Source organism: Anas platyrhynchos, chromosome 2 (genome assembly GCF_047663525.1).
Source record: "Anas platyrhynchos isolate ZD024472 breed Pekin duck chromosome 2, IASCAAS_PekinDuck_T2T, whole genome shotgun sequence".
NCBI classification, from domain to species: Eukaryota; Metazoa; Chordata; class Aves; order Anseriformes; family Anatidae; genus Anas; species Anas platyrhynchos.
Genome location: NC_092588.1, coordinates 148,626,986 through 148,651,220, shown reverse-complemented (window position 1 = coordinate 148,651,220; position 24,235 = coordinate 148,626,986). Strand labels below are relative to the sequence as shown.

The 24,235-nt window shown below is 44.4% G+C and overlaps 1 protein-coding gene across 4 annotated transcripts in view; it reads right to left on the bottom strand.

The window, feature by feature from the left end:
• The window catches only part of LARP4B (La ribonucleoprotein 4B), a 57,201-nt gene extending 49,437 nt beyond the window's left edge, over positions 1-7,764 (bottom strand). For 2 of the 4 annotated variants that reach the window (XM_027450462.3, XM_072033823.1), the window contains exon 1: positions 7,165-7,464. The gene's annotated coding sequence lies outside the window, so the exon portion shown is untranslated. Of the gene's footprint in view, positions 1-6,965; positions 7,020-7,164; positions 7,465-7,641 lie in introns of those variants that run through there. The other 2 variants (XM_027450461.3, XM_072033822.1) reach the window with 2 other exon arrangements.
• Positions 7,765-24,235: the final 16,471 nt, after the last annotated feature.

The window sequence follows — 24,235 nt, the reverse complement described above, 5'->3', positions numbered from 1 at the left end:
TTTCCGCATACTCTCTGTGCTGCTAACCAGAAAGTTGCCAACAGACACACACAATGCTAAAAATCTGTCGGTGACTCCAGGTAGCGCAGTTCCCCAAGGTAAAGGAAATGACTGTTCCTTACAGATCTGCTGATTTCTAGAAAAGCCCAGAAATTTGCAGAGGAAGATGCAGCTTGTCGTGATTAAAGTGCGAAAACATCGCTTGAAGCACTGAGGTTAATATTTAGGGTAGTTCCAAGGGTGAGGTTACAAGTCTGACGTTCTTTTACATGTCTTAAAAGGCTTATCATCCTCGAATAGCCATATTGCTTTTATTTGGATTTCACGTTTCAAGTCTGCAATCAGCGCTGTGCTTAAGGAAGTGGAGGTCAAACACTGCATTAAGAGCTTCTAGGGCACTTAAAGAACAATTCAAAGCACACAAAAAAAAAATAAGACAGCAAATAAGCTTTGAAGCTGTGCTTAAGTTCTTTATCATCACATTCTTGAAACGCACAATGAACGCCTAATTCAGGGAAGGCGAAATCTTAAAGCAAGGAGTTTGGATTCAAATGCAAGCAGATCTAGGGCTCCCGAACAGATTTGGTGTGCCAACGGGACAGCTGATGCGGTGCTCTCACAGCACAGCTTTGGTCAGAAGAGTCTGGGAAAAGTTAAAAAGAAAAGGGTCTATACCTGCTTAGAAGTCCAGGCAGGAGGTGTATGTGGAACCAAATAAAACATCGACAATTACAGTACTAGAAGGTGCAATACAAGTTTTCTTCCAACAGGAACGTTTACAACAATCCTTGAGGATGCAAGGGTTATTTTAATAAACAGCTGTTCTGCAAAACATACAACCCAGGCCGAGCTTCCCTCTGGCTTTGGGGTTTGTTTGTTTTCAGGTGACTTGAAAGGCATTCATTTACCTAAAATATGTTAGTTTAAGTTTTGAGACATGCTCAGGAGCAAACCTAAAGCGAAATGAAGCTACCTGCTGAAGAAGCGTCATTTAACTTTAAGGCTTTCTAATACAAAGAGGAAGCTGATGTTTTTGCCAATTATTTCATTAACCTCTTTGCCAGAAATAGAATTTAACCCAAATAATCCAGTCATTTTAGCATTACTTCCTCTTTTGAAAGAAGCTACCATCCTCCATTACAAGCCTCACTGAAATCAGAAGCAACTTTTGCTTACTTTTAAAACACTGCATGAAAGCCTATCACCTGCTGGGTTCAAAGTTAGAGCACCCCACCTTTTCAGAGTATCACTGTAATCAAAACTACTGGTAATTCAGGTTTTGACTCACTGTTAAAGGATGGACTGTTCCAGCACTGGAGCTTGGGTTTAAGGACAGTAACACTTTCACGCGAATCAAAATACCCGAGGCACAGACCCTCCTAAAAATTCCACTGATATCTTGAATTCAAGCAGTTAAAACACAAGGCATTAATTAAGAAAATTATAACTGTAACAAAGCGCATTGTAACCTAAATTGCAACAGGTTGGTAAAGAGAATCCCTGCTAAGTCTTACAAAGGGGTATTTAGAAAAAATCGGACAAGCTTTAGGCAGGAAGAGGAATACAGACCTAAGATCTTGGAGGCGCTCCAACAGAGGCAGTGCTATTTTGCCCAAATTGTTTGCCTTGCTGCTTTAAACAGCAACATGTTGATCATTTTCTGTCCCTATCTAGCAGGTGGCAACAACACCGAATGGGAATGAAACTCCGAGCTCAGATGGCGAATTCTGCACGTACAGGCAGCTCTTTCCTAAGCTCTGATCCTCAGTGCCCGAAGTAGCTGTGCCCTGATGCTCCACGCAGTTTTGCTCTGTTTTTTCCAACTCCCGGAACACGAGTCAGAAGGCAGCTGAACACATCAAAAGATTTGAGCAGAAACCTCCAGAGTCAGGGTATGAAAAAGCAAGCTGCTTTGGACATTGGCCTGTTGATTCACCAGTTCCTTGTTTGAACAACAGTCAGAGTAAGGCTCTGTTGTGGGGCAACCTGGGACAGCATCACAACCTGTAAAAGTATGCTTCTGCATACCAGCACTGACAGCAAACAAACCCGTAAGGCTGGCACCAGGCTGCACTGTAAGCTGCTCAAGCATTTCACCAAGTTTCCGACAGGTGAGTTTTATCAAACAGTTAATATTTTTTTCCTCTACACAATTGCTATTTGGGTAACATTTTGTTTCTCGAGACTCCCTGTCAGATCCCTGACACCCTGTGACAATAAAATACTTGGAAATAGAAGCAGGATGTCAAGGCTGCAGAGAAATACCAAGAAACACTTCCAGGGAATAACAGCAGGCTACAATTCTGTCAAGCAAGCCTGTAACCCCCTCACTGGGGGTGGAATCTATCTTATGAATACTGTCAATAAAGCATCAATACTTCCCCATCACTGCTGATTTAAGGAGGCTACCGGGGAGGAACCAGTATGAAAGTGAAGGAGAATTAATCTAAGCAAAGAGAAAATACGTGATACTCATGCAAGAAAACGTGGGAAATCTCTGAGTTTAGAGATCCAGCACTTAAAATGACTTGCAACCAGCCCAGCACAGCCTGAAGAGCCAGCCTCAGATAAAATAACTACGTTCTGCAGCTCGCTCCAAACATGACATTCCTAAGTTCTGTGTGAACTGCTGACAGCAGCTGCAGGTGTCTCTCTGAAGTTGTTACGCTGCTGTCTGGGTGCAGTTTTAGTAGAGGTAGAGACTTTTAGGAAGATGTCCCTAAGAGACAACACAGTTCTGGGTCCCATTCATTATAGGCCACCACGCCAGACGGACACATCGATGTCAGCGTGCACCAGAACTGAACTGAACCTCGTGCACAGCTCCTGTGACCTGAAGCACACGTGTACCAAATGGGAGATGCCTGTGAGCACACAGAGGCGATCCAGAATAAACCTCTGCTGTAGGATACAGTCCCGGGCCACCAGCTCCTTACATGCCAACAGCCTGATGCGAGCACTAAGAGCTGCTGGAAGCGCAGAGGTGGCAATCCATTGAGCTTATGAACGAGTGATTCCTTTGGTATTACATCACTCAGCTACCCATTAAGGAGCTGGACTGACAGGATCCAGAATATGCATAGCCCAGCCCTCCACGGTAAATGAGTGGTAGAAAAGATTAAGGCTCAAAGAAATCAGTGATTCATCAGGGCGTCAAAACAGCGTTTCCCCAATTCCCTGCAATGTTCTAGGCTAAGTAGCCGGCCACATATTAGCAACCCCGTCAGACTTCCAATTTTGGAGTTAATTGCTGTTCCTGAAACACATAGCCAGACACAAAATACCTGCAGCAGCAGCACGCATCACACAACGCTGTCACGGCTATCCTAATCTCCAAATTACCCCGCGTTACAGTCACGCCTAATGGAAGTGCTCCAAAGCAGCCCGCTCCCGGCAGCACTGCCCCGCAGCACCACCTTCCTGGGCCTTCCTGGGCCAGGGGAAGCCGCTCTCCCCGGGATGGGACACGCAACAGCAACCTGTAGGGAGCACAGAAACGTGGGAGAGCGATGAAAACAGGCAAAGCATTCTTGGCTCCATCACAAAACTTTTGACATATCAGCTGTGAAGCAGCTATCTGAATCTGCTTCTCTCTCACACTGCTCTGTGGAACTGGGCTACACTTAAATGAATGGGTGCTACAGAAACCAACGGCTAGGCTCCGTGTCCAACAGCTTCCTCCAACTCAGTATTTTAAAGATAATTTTCATTTACTGTGAGCCAGTCAGACAAAACCAGTATATCCTTAAAAAATCAAACAGATTGCTGTAACAGAAATGGGTCTGCTTCAACTATCCAGCTTGCACAGCATCCAATGACTTAGTGACCAGCTGAAATATCACTGAGTTTTATATTCAGATTTATATTTATTTATATTCATAAAGTGCTTCAGAAGCTCTGTTTTCACATTTGACATACGACATACTGGCTTGCCTTAAATTTAACACATATAAGAAAGGCAGTCAGAAGCTAAAGCTTTGAAGTTCTGCTTTACAGCATTTTCCATGGGTATTTTTGATGCAATATGTTATTTGTTTTCCTTTTTTTTAGGATATCACATAAAACAAGAATTATTCCAAAACGTATGTTTTACATCATCTTCCCCTCCCTAATCTGCTGACCTTATAAGAATCTAACCAACCAGCTAGTTCTCATTTTGTCTGAGCTGCAGTGATTAAATGAGATATATCTCATAAAAAGTTAGATTCAGCGTGCATATGATTTGCTTAGGGAACAGCATTGCTCAGATGCCTTTCCTGGGCCTTTTACTACATGAGTAGCTTTTACTCATCTTCTACGCATCTCTCCACATGCTATTGCCTCTTACCAAACTGCCAGGGGAGGGGTTAATTTTCTTCCTTCCAACGTCCTATGTTGTAACATCCTTCCTCTCCCCCTGGCACCTGTGTGCCCGTTCTGAATGCAAACTACGAGAGTTGTAAGACCCAAGTCAGTGTAACACCACCAATTCCACACAAGCATAAACACGGAGTTACTTCTAAGAGTTACACAAAGTTGTCTAAAAATGTCGTATTGCTAGTAAATGCTTAAAGGAACAAAATCCTTGGCAGACCACATTTTGGACAGAACGAGTATCTTCCATCATGAAGCAGCCCCTCTCACATGAACGTGTCCACCAAAAAATCGCACTTCCAAAGCCTGAAACCACGTTTCTTTGCCTTCTTCACCTGGACTCCTCTGCCTTTTTCTCTCTGTGCCAGGGACAGCCTTCTTGACACTGCATTCGTTAGCTACCTCCACAGCCACCTCTGCGCCTGCTTTCACAGAAGATCTCCAAGACAAGAAGGCTCCTCTTCAAGGTCGGTAAGGCTGGGGCCCTTGAACACACCTACCCTTCCAACACAGACACAAAAAAACATCAATCAAGTGCTCTAGGTGCTCATTTGGATAGCTTAGCCATTACCTTACAAGACTGTGAGGGGCCAGAAAGCAACCTGGTTAAAAGAAATAAGCTAATGAAAGACATTTACTCCCTATTACTCTGCTCTTTATAACTTCTTTCTTACTGCCTTTCAGCTGTCACTTCAGATTTGCCACGCATCATGGTTAAGAGTATGCCCGTTCTGTGCCTAGCATGTGCATTCGGGTAGGTAACACACTAAATATTTAAGGAAGTTTGCATTACCCTGCCAGTGAAGCTCACAACCAACTTAAAGCCAAAGCCACCGCCAGATCCGGGACTTAGCATGAAATGCAGCAAGAGATCTCCAGGGCACATGTAGATTACGCGGAGGCAAGCTGCATTTCTTTTGCATTTCAATGAAATGGCCAGGTAGTTCATTTCACTTGAAGTTCAACATCAAAGCAGGAGATTGCCCATATGGTTTACCCCATGTCTGAAAAAAAACCACCCAAAAGTCAAAACCCCAAAGCCCCCATGATTGCCTTCAGTTAGAGATCTTCCATCTTGCCCCATACTGAACCAGATTTACATTCCAGCCCCAGGTGTGAACGTATAGAAATCACCTGTAAGCCAGCCGTACCTTCCTGTGGGTATACTGGCATCAGAGCAAGCCAAAAAGCACCCAAGGTACAACACGCTCACGCTGACCCCCTCATTCCTTTAGGGCATCCGCGTGTAAACACTTAACAAAAACAAAGAATTACACGGGAAAAAACTCAGCCTAATCCCAAACATTACGTGCAATTAAGGACCCAATTATATATGAGGAAAACATGCAATCACTTGTCTAGGAACATTCAAGAGGTCAAATGTTTCCTACCAACTCATTTATCCAAACCTGGTATTTCACTGTCAACAAGGAATATTACTTTTTTTTTTTTTTTTTTGCCTGAATAGAACATCAATTAAACACAGCAGTAATTTGGGCTTCTTATACAAACAGCACATCCATGTAAACGGCAACATAAGGAAAATAAAATTACTTGGAGACGTTATGGATAACATACCTGCCATTTCCTATACCTGCCTTATCAAGACATAGTGCTGTCATCTCCCCCCTCGCCACAACACACAATATCTAACAGAAAATATCAATATCGTCCTAATTGCTGGGGTGAATAAGCTGATTAGTTTCCTATCTCAAGAATTAACTTGAAGAACTGCTTACAGCTCAGCAGGAAACAAGTGAAAGTTCAACTGATAAAAAGTTACCAGATGAGAATCAAAACCCTGGAGTTGTGAAATCCCAGCAAGCTGAAAGAAAAAGCACAAAAACACGCTCTGACCTTTTTAAAAACGAACCGGTCCCTTAAACTCTGATCTGATTTACATAAAAATTAAGCCACAGGAAAGATTAGAGCTTTTCGATCGCGATCCCGAGGCAGCCCTTCAGGAAGCTCCCTATTGCTATTTTATTGAGGGTTCAGAGGGTGGCCAACAAAACTAGGCCAGAGACGAGGCGCAGCGCTGCCAGCCAGAATTCCCAGGGTTTTACCCCAACCGTGACTCAAGTTTAAACAGTGGTTTTGAAACCAACTCTCCCTGCGTGGCCACGGGCAAAGCGTTAACCACTTCGCCTCAATTCCCTCACCTACAGAACATAAATAATTATACTTATCTGCCGCAGAGGAACCTTGGACAACATTGTTTGGCAAGCGCGCATCTGCTTAAGCTGCGGACAGAGCTATGTAGTAATTCCCAGCATCTGCACAAACTGAAACCGAGAGTGAAAACAACTCGGCTGAGGCAGCCGGCGACACCGTCCTCCGGGAGGGGGGGGGGACAAAACGCCGTTTGGGCACCGGCTGCTGCCGCCAGCGCTGCTCTGCACCCTGCACCCCCTGTGCAAAGCCCGTGGGGCCGGCGGGGTGCCCGCTGCCGAAGCGCTCCGGGGGTGCTCCTGGAGGTGCAGCCACGGCTCCGTGTCCCGGAGGTTCGCAGCCCCCCCACAACCCCCCCAACCCAACGGCTCCCCCGTTCCCGTTCCCCTTCCCCCCCCAGGGGCCGCAGGGAGCGAAGCCGGGGCGGCGCCTGGCCCTACCCCGGCGGCAGCACGGCCCGGAGCCGGCCTCCTTCCTCCTCCTCTCCTCCTCCTCCTCCTCCTCCCGCTCCCCCGGGAGCCGCCTCGGGTGGGAAGATGGCGGCTTCCCCAGCAGGCGGGGGGGGGGGGGGGGTTGGGGGGGTGCCGGCGGCCCCGCCGCTCCCCGCAGCGGCCTCCCGGGGAGGAGCCGGGCGCTCACCTGTCACAGCCGCCGCCGCCCTGCGGCCGGGCCTGGCCGGGGAACGCCGAGAAGAGCAGCAGCGGCCGGGGAAAGGGAAGAAGGGAAGGGAAAGGGGAGAGGAAAGGGGAGAGGGGAGGGGGGGGGGAGGAGGAGAAGAAGCAGCCGGCCGCTGCCGCCGGGGCCCTGTGTCGCTGAGCGGGGGCCGGGCCGGGGCCTGTCCGTGCGTGGCTGCCGCTGCGCCGCCGCCGCCGCCGCCGGGAGGAGGAGGAGGAGGAGGAGGAGGAGGAGGAGGAGGAGGAGGAGGAGGAGGAGAAGCGGAGCGCGGGGCGGGGCCGGCAGCGGCGGGCGGGGGGCGCGGAGGAGGAGGAGGAGGAAGAGGAGGAGGGGGAAGAAGGAGAGGAAGGAGCGGAGGAGGAGGAGGAGGAGGAGGAGGAGGAGGAAGGACGCGGCGGCGGCGGCGGGGCCCGCGACGTCTGGGAGCCGAGCCTCACGCACCCGCTCGCATGAGAGACCCGCTTCCGGCTCCCGGCGGAAGTCCCGCCCTCCGCCGGCGGAAGGGATTGGGCGGCGGCGGCGGCGGTGGCGGTGCTGCTGGCGGCGGCGGCGGCGGCGCGCGCGGGGCCGGCTGCGGCGCGTCCGGATTGGCGGAGGGGGAGCTGCCCCCGCCCCCGCCCCCTCCCCGCCCCGCCCCGCCGCGCGCGCGCCGTGGAGGTTTGGCGCCGCGCGGCCGCCGTAGCCGCGGGCGGCGTTGCTAGGGGCTGAGGTGAGGGGGGTTGGGGGAGCTGCGGCCCGGCCTCGCCTCACGGGGCAGCGGGCGGCCCCTCAGGGCTCGTGGCGCAAAGCTGCGGGGGGATCGCGGAGTCAATGTGAATAAAGTTAAATGTGAATAAAGTTGTGTGACTGAGCCCGGCTGGGGTTGTTTATTGTCACCGTGTGCCTTCCCAGGGCCATAAAGGCATCAAGTTGAGGAAAACACCAGTACAGCCTGCTCCAACCGCCCCCCTACCGCCACTGTCACCACCCAGCCGTGTCCCCAAGCACCGCGTCCAGCCCCTCCTTCAACACCCCCAGGGGCGGGGACTCCCCCAGCTCCCTGGGCAACCCATCCCAATGCCTGACTGCTCTTCTGAGAGGAGATGTCCCCAAATTTCCAACCTACCCCAGTCCTATGTCCCTAGTCCATTTCCCCCTAGTCCTATCACCAGTTACCTGTGAGAAGAGGCCGACCCCCAGCTCCCCACACCTTCCTCTCAGGCAGTTGCAATGAGGTCTCCCCTGCGCCTCCTCAAACACAAACACACTCCTTCATACACCTTCGGTTGCGTGCAGCTGAGGCGAATTCCAGGAGCACACTTCTTTGCCCAAAGAACAAACCTTCCCAAACAGTTCTGGCTATTCGGTGCGGATCAGAAGTTGTTTTTAACTCCAGTTACCTTGGGAAATGGAAAATGAGGAGTATTCTCCATCAGCACTTCAAAAAACTGGTGGAAAGAAGCGTGCCCCGTAACTGTTCCTAACCCTCCGCTTCCTATCCACCTCAAGTGACACACTTAGAGCCCCTCACATCCATCCAGCGACACCTCATTTTTATCTCATGAATGTATCTAGATAAGGCCTCCTGGATCCTGTTCTTAATCCTTACTGATAAGAGTCATGTTCCTGCCTTCGGGGTATCTGACAGAAGGTCCTGTAGAAACAACGCTACAATTAACCTAGAACACGTCTTCTTGTGACCCACAAGTACCCTTTGGAACTGTTTTTGAGACTGCTGTGTTCTGCCACATCCCTATCGAGCACAGGCAATAAAGTGCATCACAGGGCTGGAGAGGAGGTCAGGTCTTACCAAAGGGGAAGTTTTGCTATTCGTCCCAAGGAAACGTGCCTGAGAGTTCATTCCTGGGCAAACCAATATTTCTGCTAGCTTAGATGTTGTTTTCCTTAGTAAGTTGTTTTCCAGAATTCTGGTGATGGAGAAAACCTGAGCAAAGGTTTGATATGGTTTAGTGGAGGACTTGTTAGTGTTAGGTCAGAGGTTGGACTCGATGATGTTGAGGTCTCTTCCAACCTAGACAATTCTGTGATTCTGTGAAAGGCAGATGGCTAGCATAGAGACAGTTTGAGAAAAGGAATAAAACTTAATTTTTAGCATAGGTGTTTAGAAGGAAAAATGCCACAAGCAGTGCAGGAACTATGACTGATCCATTAGCTGGTCACCATGCAACTCTTCTCTAAAGAATTAATTACTTAAAAGTCTAAAACAATTGCTATTCGTAATTCTTTTTCATAGTATAAAGGAGCTCAATCTAATTATTTTTCTTTAAAGCTAGTCTATTGCTCAGCAGGTTACAGTTCTCATCCAGAAAAGAAAAGAAAAAAAAAAAAAAGGTTTAATAAAAAACTCTCAGATATGATGAATCCCATTATATCCTTTCTCTAGAGGGGCCTTAAAATTCCTGATACTTACCCCTTTAGACATACAGACTTTTTGTCTCTCCCAAGCCTTATCCTCATGCAATACTTGGGCAGGAAAGCAAACACAGGAGACCAGCAAGGAGACTGCACTGTGTTATTCCTTCTGCTAACTCAAAGTTTATTATTTCAGAGCTCATCTCTCCTTCTGTAACTAAAGTGATGGCTGACAGAAGGGGGAAAGAGAGAGACTCAACGACTGATTCCTGTAAAGCACCAACACTAAGAGGCATGTAGGTAGGCAGACTTCACTGTAGGTAGGAGTTTCCTTAATGCTTTGTAATGGATAGAGTTTGTGCTGTTTGTTTGGGATTTTCTTCCCAAAGTAACTGAACTGTGTTATTAAAGAAGAAAAATACTCTTGAGACTATTTTTTTTTAAGGTCAATATTATAAAAATGTCAGATATTGACAGACAGGCCAATATATAGGTATTGGATTTATGATTTTTATTTTGTTAATGTTAAGTTTTATTGTAGTTCACTAACAGCCAAACTAGTGCACTTTTTCCATAAAATAATGAGAGCTTTCTACTTGCCTGGGTCAGTCCTAATACTCTTCTCAGTGTGGGGGATGTAGAGCTTAATGACTGAATGCTTCTTTTTTTAATGGCATACAGCTGAGATCAAAGAGATTTGACATATTTTCTTTTGTATGCTAGTAGCTGAGGAATGTGTGCACAGGTATGAGTAAAATATTACAAATAATGCTGGATGCTGTGCGGTTATAGAAACTACGCCGGTTCCAACTCAACAGCCTAGGGGAAGAATGCATCTCTAAAAGAACAATGTGGACATTATTAGGACATTATTAGCCCACAAAAGTAAAACAACATTAGACAAAGTAGTTCTTTCTTTCTTGATCCGTGGTCAGACAGGTATAGAAAGGACTATGTGAATTACTTATCGATATGTTAGTTATATATTGTTAAAACTATACTTCGTAAGACTTTTTAAATCAAGATTCCTAGTTCAGTGAAAAAGAATCAGGTGTTTGGTATATTTAGGAAGATAATGCCTAGTGAAGCAAAAAATACAGCGTTCCTGGAAACTAAGCATGGAATTGAGCAGTCAGAAACTTGAACTCTTTAAAATTACTAAATTTACTGCAATGCTTGTGCTTTACAGTCCATAATTTTCGAGTGAGTGTAATACAAAGGATAATACTTGCTTGCTCACAAGAGCAATAAGGATTAATTCATTAAAGTTTGTGAAGCACTCTGGTGGCATGATAAAAAAAAACTTCCACTGAAACAGGACGAGATTTCTGCTCTTTAAGGTTGTTCCTGGTTTAGGCTACTTTTTTTTTTCTTCTTCTTCTTTTCTTCATTTTTACTCCTTGCAATACACACTAGCAGTTGCATTCTTGAAGTATTTTATCCTGCAATTCAGTGGAATAAGGCTCCATGAATCACCTGTATTTAAGAACTGCTGACCCGGAACACTTGCCTAAACTCACAAACCACTCAATGCTTTGCAGTTTGTGAGACCTCATAAGGCAAGTAATAATCCTTTACAGTTCCTGATGCTGTTGTGCAAGAAGAGAGAGATCTTTTCAAACATAAGATACAAAATGATTGCATGCAATGGGCTATCCCTGTCATAAAACTGCAACTTAAATAAAATCCAGTAATCATTCTTCATTGCACTGATTTGCTGAGTAGTAGTTTAAGTATACATTATTTCTATGTCAGTATCTTTCATAGCTCACGAGTGAATAGTTGACTGTCTGTGTAAAAGCCAGTCCCTATTCCAAATAAACTAACATTTAAACAGTCAATGCAGACAAAGATGAGGAAAAGCTAAATGTTGATTTGAAAGGGAGAGGAAGGTAAGACAGATAAATTCACCTGCCCAAAGATTAGGAAAGATATCTACGTTTGAGTCACAGCTCTACATAGAATCCTGTAGTTTAGTGAAAGATTCACTCTTCCTTTACAGCTAAATGAAGATTCGTTGTCAAGTAAACTGTTAAAAGTCCATTACTGCTCACATAGATCTATGATCTCAATTACTTACACATCTCTAACTGTAGGAATTATCCAGTTTCAGATCAGAGATGTTCCAATATAATTTTTATTTGCTTTTTTAATGACATATCCTTTATTTTCGATTAAGTGCTGATGCACAAATATGGAGTATTGGATCCGTTTCTTTTCTAATTGGAGAATAATTTACAGCAAAGTGGCTAGGCTATCATGAAACAATTTCTTCATTATATTTAGTGCCAAAATTCAATTTGACTGCAATGATATTCCAATGCAGAGATAGCAGCACTGAGCTATGCAATTGACTCATGTGATTGACAACATGAACATGTGCACTTTCTGACTTGCTTGGATCAGCTGCTCTGTTTGGTAACAAACCTTGTGAAGTGCTGCTGTAGAACTAGTTCAAACAAACCCTTACTTAACAGATTTTTCCCTCTAGCCTTGTCCCTTTGGCAGGTTATTTATATTTCTTTAACACGCGGAGACAACTTTAAAATAAGGTTGTGGTGTAGGTACCAGCTATTGTTAAACATTGATTTTCATTAATGCAGTGTAAAAAAGCCTACGCTGTAATGATAAATATTAAAACCGTTGTTAACAGCAGCTGATTACAAACTTTCAAGAGATGGTTTAGCAGTAATAATTACCATTAATTGGGCATAATCACAAGTCTGAAAATTACCATCCTATTTCATGGGGTTTACGCTATCACCAAACAAACCAGGCCTTACTCTACATATAGCAGGTCTGCAGCAGAGCCTGGACTTGAAACCAGGTCTCTCATGTTCCAGGTTTGAGCAGTTGCTACTGGCTTCCATTTAGTCATTGTTCATCTGGGAGAATGTTTGGTTCTTTAGCTGCTGAGCCCATTTTTAAAACCTAATTAAACCTTAATAAGGAATCATATAATTTACATAGATTTTGTGGTTGAGTAAGAATTTTCTGAAGGGATCTGAAAATCAACTCTGATTTTCTTAGCAATACGCACGTTGGCAATTTTCTTCCTTTGTACTTTGTTTTGTTATTCTGCCACTATTGTCTCTGAGCATTTCGCATCATTCTTTAAATATCATTGCAGCCACTGTGTGAAGTGTGTCAGTATGTTTATCCTCAATCAACAGGTGGCAAGCTAAAGCATGAAGATGTTTGAGCTCAGTCTTGTAACTGATCCTGTGCAAAAGCTGTGTCTCCTCTGAGAAGTGATTATAATTTTGTATTTCTGTCTTCTTCAGCCTTATGCTGAGACTCAATGATGACCACATATACGTACATCTTTATTTCACAAGCTTCCTATTTCAAACATTAGGGTCTTGAATCATATTTCCTGATACTATTTTCATAAATAACAGAAAAAATATTTACTGTTTCTCTGTTTTTGCTTTTTGATGCAATTTTAATTCTTCCCTTCTCACTTACGTTGGAGAACTGTGAAGAAAATTGCATGAAAAACAAATCAGTCCACTGGTTTAATGTTTTGCAAAGCTATTGATATCATACAAGACATTGGAAGTTGATAACATAAATTTGAAGACTTGAGAAATAAGCACAGAGAAGTGGATTTGTGACACCATTGTTTCCAGTTATTCAGGAAAAATGTACTCCTTAACCGAAATTAACATTTTGTTTGGCCATTAGTAAATGTATTATCAGATAGACTTCTTAGTATGCCCCATGCATCATAGCAGAGAATTTGAATATGTAGGAATAGAGCAAACTTAGAACTCAGAAAGTGTTTCTTTTCTGAAGTTTATTCAGACCAAATAAAATGCTAATTACAAAAAAAAAAAAAATGTGGAAACTGCTGCAGCCTGTTATTTCATAAGTGTGTTAGATACAGGACAGGTTATCTGTGAAGTGGGAAAGCTTCAGGTTTATAATAAAGAGCATTTGTTGGAGTCTGTAGTAAATGTACCAGAAATTCAGATGCAATTTAGTGTTTCAAATGCCATAAAGCAGTGAGTATCACTAGAGTTTAAAAATACTTTGATATACCGTGGGCTAGTTGTAGGCTCTGAGAAACGCTTTGATGTCAACGTGCTGGGCAGTGCTTTTTATCCAGAGATCCTAAGGTCACAGTGAGTTGCAGTAATCTCTTTCACACTACTGCTTTTCAGGGTCATTGCAGCTCAGGCTACCAAGGAGTGTACCCAAAACACCCTTTCAGCGCTAGCAATTCCCAGCTGCTGTCATAGTCCTTTGCAACCACCGGCTGCTGATGTGATTGGGAATGGGCTGCCCAGCCCACAGCAACAACAGCGGGACTGCAACACTGGGTCGAGGCAGCTGTGCTACACTCTTCTTCAGAGGCACCCAAACTGCTCCATCTGAATAAGGAGACCGTGTATCCTTCTTCAAAGTACTGGGCGTACAATGCCTGGCACTTCATTTCAGCATCCCCTAAGCTGACAGTTCCTGGCTTTGCTGTTCTTTTCACAGCTTCAAGAACTGATTCACCCTGCTGCTTATAATTAAACGTATCCAGGAAATGGGGCTGTTTCAAGAGTTTTACACCGTGTGGCTTGATTATGAGGTTATATATTTCTTAATGATATTAAAAATATGTTTGCTAGAAGAGGTGATTAGGGACAATAGCACCAAAAGTGGCAGGAAAGCCCCAGTTGTATTCATCAGTCAGGACAGGAGGATTTTTTGGTTTTTCTTTCCACATATCCTTTTGAATTATAGGCTTACTGCTCCTGAAGCTGCAGAGCTCAAGGTGATCATTAGATAAGTCAAAAAAGTGTCATTCTTCACACGCTGAAATGTCTAAGAGCTAATTCCATTGTAGATCACCTGTACTCTGCTATATAAATAAAAACAGTGTCAGCTTATGAGTCACAAACATGAATCACATGAAAGCGGGGTCTGTAATCAAGGGGAGTCTATTACATCCAGTCCTGAAAATCTACAGATCATTCCTGAATAGATTTAATTAATGAGTTATTATTTTTTTTCCGTGAATTGCACTTTCAGTTGTTCATGTATTACAAGACATATTCATTTATTTATTTTTGTCCAGAAAAGCCCAGTAGCCTCTGCCTGCTCTCCGATAAACCAAGCCCAAGTTCCCTGCCATTCTAAGGAGAGAAGCGATAGAGCAGAGCTGGTTATTTCTTGGCTCTGATTACAAAAGCATCCCTGACTTTGTCACCTGTTGCAGAGGGGCAGAACCACCATCAGTGGCTTCACCTTCACATATTGCACTTGGCTAGCATTGCTTGTAAATACTTGCAAATTGCCATACATCAGAGTTGCCTAGGTTTTGTCTATGTTAAAGAAATCTCCACTGCCCTGTCTTCAGGTATTTTATGCCCCTAATTTACAGTTACACTATAACACTTACAATCTGGCTGTTTTTCTGGCGTGTCTCTTGTGTTCTGCAAAAGCAGGCACATCCTCAGAGAAAGAAGCGATGCTTTCACAACGGAAGACCCTTAGCTGTTAATAATCTGTAAAGTCATGTCTGACTGGTCTATACACCTCTTCCACCTCAGCCGGAGAGCATAGCTACTCTCCTGAGGCTGGCAGAAGAATCACTTCATGCGCTGAATGCTAGAAGTTGTCAAGATGAGCTGCTTGATACAGCCTTGTGAGCCCTTTCCGCTGAGCCCTGTTCCATGACATGGGGATTCGCTTCTGGTTTTCAGGCAGCAGGAAGATTCTAGTTAATTTCAAGAGGGAGGGAGGGTTCCTACACCCTTTAGTTTCTAACACTCAGAAAGAGATGCAGCAAAACCTTGTTTGAGAAGCTACAATGCTTTCATCTCAGTTTAAGCTTCAGATAGCAGTCTTGGCATCTCCATCATGTTTCTAACCAGAGGGCCTTGATCCTCAGGACATTTTTCAGAGGAAGCGTTTTCCTGTACAAATTGCTATAGCTCATAAAAAATTCTGACTGAACTGTTCCCTCAGCTACAACAGAGCCTTCTGCTCATGCTGCTGCTTGCTTCAAAACTCCCTAAGAGGGGCCTTGCTAATGGATCTGTCTCTAAGGAGGAGAGAGGTCAGAGTTTGTTCCTCCTCTCTTCCTAGTGCTTCCCTGACTCAGCTGTGATGTTGGCACTAACACACCCTCTGTCCTCTTCTAAATTGGGGTGGTAACACTTAATGGCAGCTGGTTTACTTAAAAACTTGCTTTTTTTCCTCCAATCCTAGGATCTCACTTTTTTTTTTTTTTTTCCCACTTACAGATGGGTCTTTTCTTTAATCCAGGTGTTCTCCATGCTAAGTGTCTGCCACGCTTTATCACAGTACCCAGCTCCAGGCATGTTAAAGGGAATGCTCCCTGTTTGATTGGTATTTGCAGCTCCTCTCTGGTTAATGGAAACACCCAAGCTGAGAAATGCAGTTTGTAAAGCATCCATAGAGCAGGGCCCTGCACTTGTGATGGGTTAACACGGGGGATAAAGCTGTGCTGATCCCCAGACTGCCCTAAAAATTGTTGCTGCCCGTGAAACAGAGATGTCTGATCTGCTTATAAAAGAATGAGCTTCTGTGTCACCATGGTTTTCAGCCCAGTGCATCAAGATAAACCTAAACTGAAGTAAAATAAATCAGAAGAGAGGGACTGAGATGCAAGCGCATCTGTCTCAGTGTACCAGGCTGGAAGGAATTTGGCCATCAGAGAGTGGCTCACATGTGGCAGACTGTGGGGCTGGAGCTACCTGAGAAAGGAAACCCCAGCAGATGGTGACTGCTGCAGATGTCTCCTTGTAACCTACTGACACAGCTGTTACACACCTCAACTGTGCGCTTAGTTCTGTGTGGAAACCACAGTGCACCGCAAGGCACGTGTAAAAATGGTACAGTTTACGCAGAGGTTTTGTGCAATCTTAATTCTACCTTCTGCTTCAGCAAAAGGAAGGAGATAGAAGTCTGATTTAAAAGCAAAAGCAAAACTAGTTTATACTATAGGATGCATGAATAGCAAGCCCCAGCTGGCCATTTCCTAAGCTAAATCCCACATGGAAATTTCCATGTGCCAGGGAAATAAGGTAGCTTTTCCTCACACAGTGGCACTCAGCCATGATTGTTGTTTTGAACATGGTCAACTAGCACTGACTTTGGATGCAAACTTACTATTATTCGTCCTTTTGCTATTGCTATAGAGAAATAATAAAATTAACATTAGAACTACCCAGTAGTGAAAAACAACAACATGTTTCCACTGTCTTTTTATTGTCTCTCCTCAGTATGCTCTTTCAGTCCTGAGTTAGGTCTGTGGGGCTGGGACCTCCACTGTCAGATTCTGTGAGTCCAGGTGAGACAGAAATGATTTAAGACTTGCGCATCTAAGAGGCACTTTCTTCACAACCAGCTCCCTGTTCAGTGCTTCATTCTAACCCTCTGTGCCTCTCCTGTGTTTGGACAAAGAGGGGAGCTCTGCTAGTACAGCTATGAAATTGGAATAGGATGTGAACCGTGCAAATACATGTCGTGTACGCTTAAACCCTGATTTTCAACACACAGTGGTTTTGTAAAAAGTTTGGTACTGCCTTGAACTGTGATATCATCTTCTGCATTTCCAGCACCTCTTTTCTGACATGTTGGCACAGTAGCAGCACATTTTTAAGTCTGCTGTGGATAGTATTTGTAGCCATATGTTTCAGATTTTTCACCAAATTGAGTAATATGTGAGGGGTATCCCACAGAGAGAACACGAGCTGTCTTTTTAAATTAACTGTGAAAGTGATCCTGTCTGTAGGGAGGCAGAGTGCCTGGCAGACAGAGGGGAGCTGGAATTCAGTGCTGTGCAGCGGGTGGGACAGTGGTGGCTGATGGCCCAGGGTGGCACAACAGGACTGGTGGTCCCAGGAAACCCAGGGGAGGTCGTGCTGAGAGGCCAGCAGGAGGCCGGGTCACAGGCAGGCAAATAAACCAAAGGAGCTGGGGGAAAATGGACAAACGTGACCCGCCTTGCTTCAGAAACCACAGGGAGAGAAAGGCCTTGTATGATCCTGCTGATAATCCAGGCCCATGCTTGTGAGACAGAAGTGGACCAGTGATCTGTAAGTAGATGGGAGCTACGAACACACAAAAAATCTTAAATAGGATTAAATGGCAACCTACAAATATTATTTAAAATGCAATTTTTCTACAGAGAAACATAAATCACATTAAATCAGCGGGAAGGGAGAAAGGATAAATGAAAAGAAGGATGCAGGTGGTTTTGTGGGTTTTGTCATTTTTTAATTGAAAAGCATGTAATTAAAAAAAATAAAGAGCAGGGGAAAATATTTTGACTGACTTAGTGACTAGTACTGTTACCTCTTTTGCCCATCAGCTTTCTCTCTTCTTTTAAACTCTTGGCATCTCGTTTTTTTTTAATTAAATTGGAAGCTCTTCAGGGCAGAAGCTATATTCAGATATGGAGCAGTAAACACCCTGCAGCAATAAATACTTACCCTGATTGGCACCGCTGAGCAATATAAACACTATGTAAATAATGAGAAAGCCTGAGAGGTGCTGAATTCTGGATAAACACTGTTTCTTTCCAGCAGCTTATGTTATAGTGAAATTAATTCTAACAGTATACAAAACCATGTTGGTACATGGGCTAAATGCAGCCTGGGTATTCCTTGGAGCTATGGAAACTCAAGAGCTGAAAGACCCCAGTGAAGTCCTCTGGGAGTGAAAATGCTCTGGGGAGAAGCTGATTTGGAACCTGGAGCCAAAATTTCCCACCCTTTGGGAAGGAAAAAAGTGTCCTCTTCTTAATGTGACATTCAGCATGGCATTTAGCTCATGGATTCAATGTCTGTGTGTGAGATACAGCCTGGCCCCCATTACTTAGTGAAACCTGGAGAGCCATCCAGCTGACTAGTGTTCAGCTGCCCACGTATATTTCTCTAATGCAATTTGTGATGCCCACGTATTTTTTGTGGTGCCACAACAGGCCATAGCTTCTGACTGCTGCTTTCAGAAGGGGAAAGGTCATGTTTAATGTTTGGCAATTCCCCATAAACATCTTGGGTACCACAGGCAAAGCTAGCACTAGATATCTAACTTTAGCCGACTGTGTGTCCTGAGAGGTCTACGTTAGGGTGAGGTGGGCAGAGCTCTGGATTCCACTGGCTGAAGTGAAAGCTTGGACATCCAACTCACATGTAGATACCTGCCAGGTGTCCTCACCTGCAAGGTGAATCCTATTGTCCTTTAAGGTGTGTCCTAAGACTTATCTTAGTGTCCTTCAAGATAATACTTTAAAATAATTAATGCTAATAGTGTAAAAGTTCTTCATCATTCTCTTTATTAAATCAGGAGTCAGTCCATTTGAGTAGGCTTCAGGTCTGCTCTAAGTGTGTCCCATCTAAACAGAGGAATGAAGCTCGCTCATGCTGTGTAGAGACACCTGAGCTGGCTCTGGACCAGGAGCAGTCTGCTCATGGTGGTGTGATACCAGCTAGACTAACCAGTGTGGAGAACCATGGACCTTGCATTGTGCAGAGGGTTGTGCAGAGAATACGTGTTCTCAGATGTTACAGAAAATGCATGATAAATCTCCAGATCTTGTCTTTTTTCCTTTCCTTCTCCTTAGTTTTCCTTTTTCCTTAGAAAGTGTTTCCTTCTGAAAATGTGAACTTACTGCAGCAAGAAGTAACTTTTGTTTATGTATTTATCTGACACAAACACAAGGAGCACCTACTCGCTGAGAAGAATACAGTGGCAAAAAATAAATAAATTAAAAATATGGGTAGAAAGCAAAGGTGCACACAAGCACACTGAGACAAGACTGAGGCCTTCTGAGTTTTGATTCAATACTTCGAATATAAAAATACCCATATTAATTTCCATGCATTCTCTTATATACTAAAAAAATGGCATATGGGTAGTGCCCAAAGGTTGCTGTTTGTCCTAGATGTAGGCAAATGGAGAAAAGAAACAGTCCTTGACCACGAGGAGTTACAGCATAAGGTCAAACAAAGGAAATGAGGAGGGCATTTAACCTCCCAGGTATGCTGCCCACGTGTAGCAGCAGGACAGATGGACTGATTGCCTCTGCATTCCCAGATGTTCTCAAAGTGAGCAGAAACTGAACACCACTAAGAGTTTTTATCTGAAAGTCAGTACCAGTATGTTTTTTCACCTCCTATAAACAAAGAAAAAGAAGGGTTTGTTCTGCTTCACTGGAGCAAAAAAAATAACACAATAGACTTCCATTCAGGCACACAAATAGCAACTGTCCTGTGACTCCTCTATTTAAATGGGTATCCATGGTGAGATGTGCATCGCTTTCGTTAGATGGCTGCGGAACTGTGCTGTGGTTTACACTGCAGACAGGAAGGAAAAGAGGGCTGAAAAATTCCCCTTACAATGACTGACTGAAAGAATGAATGAATAAATGCACTAAGATATCAAGACTGTGTTGCATCACACTGCAAAAAAAAAAAAAAGATGCCTGTGTTGTCCATCTCCGCGTTACTATTCCTGCACTCTGCTTTTCCAGGCCCACTCAGATGAAATGCCAACCTGTCCTTGGAGGCACAGCCCTGACCAGCAGATGGTACGTAAATAGGTGTGAAAACCACAACATCACAAAGAGCTTCCTTCAGGCTGCATTCCTTGCTTGCTTTCCTCTCTGTTGGCAGATGAGATTAGCAGTTTGTCCCGTGCTATAGTAGGCTGCATCTTGCCCGGTTCAGGGTGCCCAGGGATGACCCGGCACTGCAGGGGTCTGCTGAGCAGCTGGCCTGCTCTGGCAAAAAATGAGAGCCTAGAGTAAGTTTGTTGGGTTTCCTGAACTGCCTGTTTTCTGGGAAGGATGGCAGACCTGCCAAAAATTTAGGATGCTACTGGTTATGTCATCAAGGCTGTTTATATCAGTGAAATAAAGCTGAAAATCAACTGAAGAAGTCTGAACTGATGAGAGATGACTGGCGTTGGAGTAGTGGTTTGAGTTGTTCACAACAAAGATTAGCTGTTCTGCCAGATATGAGTTTTTAAAAATGGTACATGGAACCCCCAAATAGGCCAAGAATGGCTTAAAGAGTGAAATATGAAAATATTACCTTTGAGTTGTTATTTATATGTTGCATTAAAATACTGAGGGCTCACATTTTTGAGATTTTATCTGTATCTAAATCAGCTAGAAACATTTTTAAATGTCATGTTCTGGTGATAAGTTGAATGTAAATCTCCTTTTATAGATCATAACATTCACCATAAAATTATTAGCCTTGCCAGTGCGGGATGCAAGTTGGAAGAGACTGATACACCAGTGATAATGCATCAAACTTTATGTTCATCAAAACGAGTAGAAAAGCTGCTCCTGGCTTCAAGTAAGAGCCAGCTCTGACCTACATATTTCTTTAAATGTTATGTCGGGGTGGTAAAAATTGAAAATATTAATAAAAACGGATTCTGTCATTGTTGTCATCATGGCAAAGTCCCAAAAGCTTTCATATATATACCTTGTACCGTTCATTATTGTATTTTGCCTGCATGTGAAGGCTGAAAGCAGACTGAGCAGTAAGCATCCTGCTTATTCAAACCAAGTCAGGAGCTAGGTGCTGAGCCCAGCTGTTAATGGTACAGCAGCTATTGTACTGTGAGAGCGCGGTTAAAAAAGACCTAACTTTAAAAGTGTTTTCCTGGGGAATCCAGCCAGCTTTTGAAATCAGACTATCACTGTCTTCAGTAAGCCGTCCAAACGTTACAAAATCTGGAAACAGTGCTCGGGAAGCCTGCCAGTCCCCTGGCGCTGAATGATCATCTCACGTAGCTTCGCTGCTTGGCTGTCAGGGCATGCCGGGGTAGATGCTCGTGGCATGTTGTGGTGTGTGCTTTCCTTCGGGAGCATCTGAAGAGATGTGTGTGTGTGTGCCTCTAGGTCTGTGATGTCCTCGGTGCTGCCTGCATCCACAGGCTGCCCTGCAAGGCCGTGGGAAGGCAGAATTCAGCAGTGCTGGCAGCAAGGACAAGACAGGAGGAACGAAATCGGCTGTCTGGGATTTTGCAAGGAAATGGAGAGAAAGAAGCGTGGGCAGCATCTATCTGGAGGTGGAGGCAAAGCAAACCAGGCATAGGTAGATGTCTGTGCGGTCCTGAGGGAGGAGGTGGGCGTCCGCTCGCACGAAGGCACAACCAAGCATGAAGGAGGAGCAGAATCGCTTCGCGCTCAGGAGACACAATCAACGGCCCGGGTGTTTTTGATCTGTGCTTGGGAAGCAGATGCCTGTGGAGTTAGAAGCAGAGCCTTGTGGTTTCCAAGTGCTCATATTTAGCATTCTAGCAAGTTGGAGCAGATGGCAGGTCTGACTACCCTGGGCCCCATTTCTGGGCAGCAGCTAGAACTCCTTCAGGCCTCTCTGAACACTGGTGCGGATATGCCTGCTTAAGGAATGGCATCCTGGGATTTCCCACTCCCTTTGCTGCCTCCCTCTAGGTTTTGTACGGCTCTCAGCACGCAGGAACGTGTCCCCAGACACAGTGCTGCAGGCCGGGGACACCCCGCTGGGCTGGAGTGGGGTGGCGCGGGTCTGGCTCCATGCCAGCCATGCTGCACTGCCTCTCAGGTGGAGACATGGGAGAGCAGACGTATCTGGGCTGCCTGAATGCCTTCCAGAAACCAAGTCATCCGTGAGCACCGCTGAAGTGAAGTCAGCACGCTCAAAAAAGTAGGGCATGGCTGGTTTCCCATCACCGTTCGCCCCTAGAAGCTGAGTGCAGGAAGCTTCAGAGCAGCCTTGGCCACAGGCCTCTAGGATGTCCCAGCCAAGGCTTGCCACCACGTGCACCCACCTCCCAGGTGTGACTGTGGGGCACGCTGGTGGGCAACACCAGCTTTATGCCACCTATTACCCCACACAAGCCAAAATAAATTCTTTTTTTTCCTTCACAGTTTGAAGGGACCCACACAAAGGAGGTAGAACGAAGGGCAGGTTTTCACGTACGCATGTAGTTTACACAGAAACCTGCAGCTTTTCAAATGGCTTTCTAAACTTTGCTCACTAGCTTTAGCAAATTTCAGTGTGCAACAAAACAGCTGTTCTTCCCAAAGTATTGTCACCCTGAATAAGGCATCTTATATTCTCCAGTTATTGGTAGAGAATCTGTAAGATGAGCACCACATTTACATCCTTCACAGTCTGTTATATCTGTGCTTTTGGAGAGAACAAACGCAGAAATTGTCCATCTATGTGGCAAATAAGCCATGTGCTTGATTTTTGTACAGGCTTAAGGTTCATCATGGACAAAGAGAGAAAGGGGAGAAATGCAAGAACCTGTCAGCAAGACTGAGGAAGGGGCTGGAACCAGTCCTGGTCAATCCCTGGTTTACCAGGCTCCACGTTGGGGATGTGAGGCGGTAAGTGAGGGCGCTCAGTCACCGTGGAGCATAGCCACACTGTGGGGATTAGGCACTTCGCTACACGTTCACCAGTAAAAACTAATTCTGGAAGAAGAAAGAGACGAAAAGCAACTCAGAAGGAGAAGGCTGTCATCGGTACTAGATGTGACATAGCAAATGAAGTAGCGGGAAAATAAAATGATGAGAAGTGGAAATGACCTGTCGAAAGCTGATACACGGAGAATTAATTTCAGATTGTAACCACCACTTTACTAGGATGAAGTCAGAGAAGTTCTCTGAGGAAAGAAGCAAAACACTCAGAAATTCAAGTTTCAACAGTGAGGTTCTACGTGAGATGACAATGCCTCAGGGAAATGGCAGGCAGATCAGCAAATAACAAATTACCAAAGTGAAATTAGCATGTAATAAAAGTCTCAGTACCCCTTTGAGATAACACTTGCTTTTACCTGTAGAGGTTCCTGAGAGGGTTGTGGGAGCTTGAAAGAAAGCAGTAGTTCCAAAATCTCAAACCTCGGAAACAGGAAGAAAAGAATTGATTCCCAACAAAACACGTGGGCAAGAAGGTGCCTCCGCTGGGAGAGGTCATGTCAGAACAGCCATGTCTTTAGTCATCACTGAAGTCCTGAAATCAGAAAGGCAGTCATGCAAGACAAAAGGAATTGCTCTAAGGGCTTCCTTTTCTTTCTTTCTTTCTTTCTTTCTTTCTTTCTTTCTTTCTTTCTTTCTTTCTTTCTTTCTTTCTTTCTTTCTTTCTTTCTTTCTTTCTTTCTTTCTTTCTTTCTTTCTTTCTTTCTTTCTTTCTTTCTTTCTTTCTTTCTTTCTTTCTTTCTTTCTTTCTTTCTTTCTTTCTTCCTTTCTTTCTTTCTTTCTTTCTTTCTTTCTTTCTTTCTTTCTTTCTTTCTTTCTTTCTTTCTTTCTTTCTTTCTTTCTTTCTTTCTTTCTTTCTTTCTTTCTTTCTTTCTTTCTTTCTTTCTTTCTTTCTTTCTTTCTTTCTTTCTTTCTTTCTTTCTTTCTTTCTTTCTTTCTTTCTTTCTTTCTTTCTTTCTTTCTTTCTTTCTTTCTTTCTTTCTTTCTTTCTTTCTTTCTTTCTTTCTTTCTTTCTTTCTTTCTTTCTTTCTTTCTTTCTTTCTTTCTTTCTTTCTTTCTTTCTTTCTTTCTTTCTTTCTTTCTTTCTTTCTTTCTTTCTTTCTTTCTTTCTTTCTTTCTTTCCTTCCTTCCTTCCTTCCTTCCTTCCTTCCTTCCTTCCTTCCTTCCTTCCTTCCTTCCTTCCTTCCTTCCTTCCTTCCTTCCTTCCTTCCTTCCTTCCTTCCTTCCTTCCTTCCT